The sequence below is a fragment of the Nomascus leucogenys genome, unplaced genomic scaffold (genome assembly GCF_006542625.1).
Source record: "Nomascus leucogenys isolate Asia unplaced genomic scaffold, Asia_NLE_v1 000947F_67079_qpd_obj, whole genome shotgun sequence".
NCBI classification, from domain to species: Eukaryota; Metazoa; Chordata; class Mammalia; order Primates; family Hylobatidae; genus Nomascus; species Nomascus leucogenys.
The window spans coordinates 47,568-54,620 of NW_022097442.1; the positions used below are offsets into that span (position 1 = coordinate 47,568).

Consider the following 7,053-nt stretch of genomic DNA (forward strand, 5'->3'; position numbering starts at 1 on the left):
CCCCTAGGTTCTGTAACTTCTCCTTTTTCAAATTCCTACCCACCAGAAACATCTCTCTGGGCACTTGACTTAGGTAATGTTACCCTGTTGCCTGGAGCATCCCCTCAAGGGGTATTGTGACATACTGCTGGACCCAGTATCTATGTGATATACTCTCCTTTCTTGCCTTGGTCCTGCATACATTGTGTATTGTAATATATGGCTGGGTTCAATGACTAGGTGATGCAATTCTTATGCGTAGACCCTACCCACAGGGACATTGTGACATTTCTTTAGCTCTGACTCTCCTCTTCTGCCTTAGCCCTGACAAAAACGGAGGTGGTGACATATAACTGGACCTAGCAACCGGCTAATACGACTCTCCTATTTTGCCTGGACCCAGCATATTTTGGGAATTGTGACATATCATTTATCTCAACACCTGCAGGATGAAAGGCTCCTGCCTGAGCCCAGCCATCAGTCAAAATTGTCATTCTCCCACACGAACACAGCCCATAATTGAGGTTCCGAATCTCACATCCAGAGGCAGTCAAAAGTTGGAAAATTGGCTCTCATAAGTGGATGCTGTCCACAAGTGGGTTTGTGACTCCCTGGTCAAGATCCCAAACACTTGTGAGGCTGTGACTCCACTAAGATAACTCAGTTTTCAAAAGGCATTAAGGCTCTCATGGAAAAATCCATTCCACCATTGAGACTGTGACTTATGTACATAGACGCAACATACAGGAGGCCTTGACTCTCATACCCAGAACCGGCATTTATGTGGGATTGTTAATCTCACCGAGGGAACTTCCTGCAGGTGTGATTCTGACGTACACCTCTATGTACGTTGCAGTGAGACGAGATTGCGCCACTGCATTCCAGCCTGGGCAATAGAGTGAGACACTCTCAAAAGAAAAAAAAAGAGGCAATGACTTCTTCCTGCCTCTGCCTGAAGTTAGGGGTCCCTGTCCTCTGTTGGCACCTAGCAGTCAAGGTGGATGGGGTCACGGGTCAACTCTCAGCCGAGCGCAGGGCACTTCTCCTCTCGCTACCCCACACAGGTGAAGCTGCTGGTCATGGTTAACCCAGAGCTGCTCTGTGTCCCACAGTTCCTTGCTGAACCAGTAATATTTATGGGCTACAGTGTGATGTTTCACTGCATCATACTACATGGTACAGTGTGATGCAGTGAAACATCACACTATCCTCTGTAAACATGTATAATTATCACGTGTTAATTATATGATGTTTCACTGCATCACATTGTACCATATACACTATACAGCGATCCAACCAGAGTAATTAGCATATTTTACACTTTAAATATTTATTTCCTTGTTCAAATCCTCTTTTCAAGCTATTATAGAATATACGGTACATTATTATTAGCTATAGTCATCGTACTGTGTAATAGAACACCAGGATTTATTCTTCCTAACTGTAACTTTGTACCCAGTGACAAAGCTCTCCCCACTCCCTCGTCCTTCTGCCATCGTTAACCTCTGGTAACCACCATCCTACTCTCTCCTTCTATGAGATGGACTTCTTCAGATGTCACGTGAGTGAGAGCACGTGGTCTTTTTCTTTCTGTGCCTGGCTTATTCCACTTAACATAATGTCCTCTAGGCTCATCCATGTTGACACAAATGAGGAACTTCATTCTGTTTTATGACTGAACATTATTCCTGTGTGTGTGTATAATATTTTCTTTATTCATTCTGTAGATGGGCACTTATACACTGTTGGTAGGAATGTAAATTACTACAATCATTTCCCATTTCTATAGGGAGAACAGCGTGGAGGTTTTACAATAAATTATAAATAAAACTACCATAAGATCCAGCAATCTCATTACTGGGTTTATATCAAAAGGAAACAAAATAAGCACGTCAAAAAGATAACTGCAATTTCATGTTTATTAAGCAATATTCACAATAACCAAAACCATTATTTCTTCTTAGTATTTCTTAATTTACCTTTTTTTCATATATTACACCCTAAACTTTTAAAGGATTCATGTCTGGTTTCCAATTTCTGAGACTTATGAGTCACTGATTCTTTGACTATTGCTTTCCTGTTTAAAGAGTCTAGTAAAACAATTAAATGCTTTTTATTTCTTCTCAATCTAACCTTCATATATAAATATATTTATATTTTCTATTAATTTACCTTCTATAACATATATGACTACATTAATTGTGATCAGCATTTCACTATACTAGTCCTCTTTTCGGGTCAGCCTATTTTAATACGTAATTTATATGTTGTACATTAAATTGTTTTACAACACTTCCAATACTTTACTTTTCATTTGCCTCTTTTCCAAAGATAGCTTGACAAGCCCGTAGTTTCTTTCTACAATATTTTGATTTCTTATTTTTCCATTATATTTACTTAAACATTTAAATATAAATTCAACATCTGAGATTTATGTGCCATATTTCTTCTGATGCTTCACCCCAGTAACTCATCTCTCTTGTGTGCAACATAATTTATAATTTAATCTTCACATATGGGAGACACCACATTCCAATGCCTGCAGGCAGTTTCTCTTTGTTTATTCCATTTGCCTTGTCAGAAGGGAACAACCCACATGGACCTGACATTCTTGTGATCAGACGCATCTCAGTGGAGCCCTGGCCTCTTAGGTCGATTACTTCTCTACACCATTACCTTTATTTACTTCCAGTCCTGGGATGTTCTTAATTTCCTTTGAACTATATTAGGCATTCTGTGAATTCTTGTAACTTCTTGGTGATTTTAGTTTCCTACATTAAGTGTTTAAAGTAAATTATTTTTCTGAAAACCAGAAATATCCATAGTTACATATATGAGTGAAATATTTTACATAGATTTTCTACGGCATCTATCACTACCTCATGAGAAATTCCAAGTTTTTTCATTTGAAACACCCCTCCCATCAATAGACTATACTGTAATAATTTGTGGAATGTGATTACTTTTATACCATTAGAAACTTAATTATATATTATGTACATATTTTCGAAATACTCCATTGCATTAAATAGTGTATTGTCAAAAGTCCTGTTTTCTCTAACGTAAAACTAAAATGAGTAAAATTATTTACATGAATTTGGAACTTTTGGCTTCAATTGCCATTCTGTCTCATCAGCACTTCCCTAATCCATAAAAGATATCATTTGTATTTTTTAATTCATAATTTATTGAAATGAGTTATTTAATATTATAAAATTTTTATGGCAATTTAAGACGTTTTCAATAAATATATTGAGCTTGACGCCCTGGCTAAGTATTCCTTTTGTACTAGAAATCAAATTTTTCTGGCACAACTTCATTGCCTGCAATGGTATTTATAAAAAGTATCAATGCCAGAACATGGACTATTTCAACATTGTACTCATTTGCTCAAGTATAAACATTTCATTAGCTATGAAACAAACCAAATACAAATGCTGAATGTACGGTACATATCAACAAATTCAGATTCTTCACCGAAGAAAATAATAAAAGACAAATTTTCTATGACATGTCACCTGTTCATTAGTTCTTTAATATGATTTAGGCTATTCCAAATATAAGAAAATGTATACATCACTATCCATGTTTCCTCAACATTTTTTATCTAGGTCCTGAAGGGCATAATTATATTGTCAGATTTATTTTTATATACTTTCAATGTTTCTTTTGATGTATTTTCTGTGCATCTTAGTATGAATATATGGAGACAAGGACAAATGTACGTTTAAGTGGTTATATGAATTTTGCTTATATGGCTAATTACTTATATGGATGTTCTAAATGACAAGATAAAATAGTAAAGTTTGATAAACTTATCTGTGCCCTGTAAACTTTAGTTCACTTACTGTATAACTTAACTCAGTCACTAATTGGTTTAAAAAGTGTTTTTTAAAAGCTGCAAGCCACACTTTATTACACATTTCTGAATCAGGAAGGGGTAAACTGTGACACAGTTTTCTTGTGCCATTGACTTTTTTGGGGAGAAACGTTCTGCAATAAAATAAGGGTTTCCAAACTCTATTTTTAAAAAAGCTTGAGGATTCTTCTGTGATTAACCTTCACTCCTCAGTCTTTTTTACCCAAGGAATGGTTCTTAGGTCATCTTTTGGAAGTTTAGTTTCTGGAAAGTTTTCAGCAAACCTCTCCTGTGCTTTGTCCTAGTTTGTGTTGTTGCTGTTGTTGTTCTAGTTTTGGAGAAGGTGAGTCTCTTTAATCGAGGATGGTTTGTCTGTCTCCAGTCCTGCATGTGTTTGCCGAAGCTGAAGCTGTATCTCCCACCATCGTTCCCCAGGCATTCTCCTGTTTTCAACACATCTTTTTCAACATCTTCTGACCTTTGTCACTATCAGTAATTTCAGAATGAACAGATGCAGAAGCATCATCTCTTTGGAAATTCCCTTCACTTCCAATCTGCTCCCTATGTTTTCCAGCTCTATCTTTATATTTTAAGTTGTCTATTATCTTATCATCTTCATAGTCTGTATTCTGTAAACCAGATTTTACTCATATATTTTAAAAATCATTTTCTTCTATCCAACTCTTTTCCTTCTTAGTTAATGTTGGATGAACAAAGGATTCATCTTTCTTTTCAAGGCAAAGGTGAGCTCTAACCTACCATGGTTCACATCCAACACAGCTATCACCGCCAGGGTGAATGTGAGAAGATAAGGAGTTTCGATATCATGATCTTGCTGATCTGACAGTTGAGGCACTCACCTTATTTGGAAGACTAACATCATTACAGTAGGTCTGACAATAATCTGAGATTGACTAAGGAGCATGGTTCTCTGTGAGTACTTCTACATCAGACGTTTATTATCTCCATTTCTCCCGCAGATGAGTACGTTACTGAGTTCTTCCAGCTGCGTGCAGAGCTCCTGGCGGTTGTTCGTGTCTCCCCAATCTCTCCAAGTTTCACTTTCTCTCCATGCTCAAGTTAATAAGGGTCACATTTAGTTTTCAGCTGAACAATCCGTTTTTCATTAACAATTGTTCCATTTTGACGGCCTGATGCAAAAGGACATAACTTTGTAAGTCATGGTCAAAATAAATTTCTGCATGAAACTTACACCAACTTCAGGGATTCGAAGAGTATGCTCCATATCATTTTCCCTTCCATTTGTAGCAGGTTTTACAGCAGTAATGATGAAGAGTGATCCTGTCTGTAACACGGGTGATCTAATGACAGTTTCTCTGATATATGAGGGCCACACTTTTTCCTCATCTTCCTTCTCAGTATCTTTTGCAGTTACATTGCCTTCACTGTAATGCCTTCATCATAACTACCCTCGGTTGGAGAGTCTGTAATTTCACCTTCTTCTGGTTCCCTATCAGTGTCTCTCACTTTCTCATCTTTAAAAAAAGTTGAATTGAGATGTTTTCATTAAGAGGAGATTCCATAGTATTTCCACTAATTGGAACAGTGAATTTTGGGGGATTATTTCTGAGATGAATGTCTATTTTTGCCTTTTCTTCACACTTGTAAAATTGTCTTTCCTATTGTAGCTTGTATGTTCAACACTGAAGGCTTCTTGATCCTCTGAATTCAAATCCTTTTCCTCATTTTTTTTTTGTAGAAGAGTCTGGATCCTTTCCTAATTTTTTATTTTTATTTTGTGTTATAAGTCTGATAAGGTTGCGAATCTACTCGAAAATGAAACCGATAGCGACCACTTTCCACATCACAGTAGTAATAAATTGGATCATAACAAATTTGATTCTCAGAATCTTAATAGAAACCAGTGCTGTGGTCAAAATACAGTCCAGCATTTTCATCATAACTAAATCCAGTCTGTGATCAAGCCGGTTCTGCTGAAGCTCTCAAACTTCCAGCTAATGACGAACCTTCTAAGGATGTATCTTGTGCTGCTAATGCATGCTGGCTCCTGTGAATTTGAGGTAAATGACCCTATTGTCTACATTCAACATTTGCTGTTTTATCAGTACCAGGGTGAGCATCATTTTCTATTTATAACTGGTCTTTAGAATTCAAAGCAGGAGTTTCAATATCCTGATCTTGCTGATCTGACAGTTCAGTCACTCACTTTATTTGGAAGACTAACATCATTAGAGTAGGTCTGATAATAATAATCTGAGATTGACCAAGGAGGATGGTTCTCTGTGAGTATTTCTACATCAGACTTTTATTATCTCCATTTCTGCCACAGCGGAGTACGTTACTGAGTTCTTCCAGCTGCCTGCGGAGCTCCTGGCGGTTGCTCCTGTCGCTCTGAGAAGCCTTCCTGTGCTAGGCCAGCTTCTCTGCTTCCCGCACCTGCCGCCGGCAGCTCCGCGGTCGCGTTCCAGCTTCCCCGCCCTCCTTCTCCCCGAGGCCCGCTGGGGCTCGGGGAGGAGGAGGGGCGTCCAAAGCGAAGGGTGGGGCCCGAGGCCGTGAGCCTAACGGGGCAGCGGCAGCAAGCAAGGGGACGGCGATCGCCCTGCCTGATCTGCGCAGCCTGGAATCCTGGGAAGGATTGTACCTTCTCCAGCGATGGGGGCAGCGGCAGCGAGCAAGGGGACGGCGATCGCCCTGCCTGATCTGCGCAGCCTGGAATCCTGGGAAGGATTGTACCTTCTCCAGCGATGGGGGCCACGGGAGGAGCGACGAAGTCCAGGAGCCAGAAGCGCTCCGGCCGTTCTCGAGTTGAGCTGGAAACAGTGACCAAGAGTGTTTTAAATCGAGTTTCCAGTTTCCATGTGGCTAGACATGACCTGCTGGTTACTCTTGTTTTTTTCTCCATTCGTTGAGCTATGATTGACAAATTGAAAACTGTGTATTTTTAGGGTGTACAAGAGTGTTTTCAGATGTGTATACGCCTTTAAATTATCTCAGTTCAGCTAGTTATCATATCTATCCCCTCACATAGTTAATACGTTTCTGTGTGTGTGTTGAGAGCACCTGAGATCTACTTTTGCAACAAATTTCAAGTACACGGTATTGTTAACTATAGTCACCATTCTGTACATTAGGTCCCAGCAGTTACTCACCTTGTAATTGAAGGTGCGCCCCTTCCATGGAAATCTCCCCTCTTTCCCCACTTCCTAGCACAAGGGAACAACGGTTCTACTCTG

At 39.1% G+C, this 7,053-nt stretch overlaps 1 pseudogene; it reads right to left on the minus strand.

Moving 5' to 3' along the window:
* Positions 1-3,606: 3,606 nt before the first annotated feature.
* On the minus strand, positions 3,607-6,722 carry LOC105737563 (annotated as a pseudogene).
* Positions 6,723-7,053: the final 331 nt, after the last annotated feature.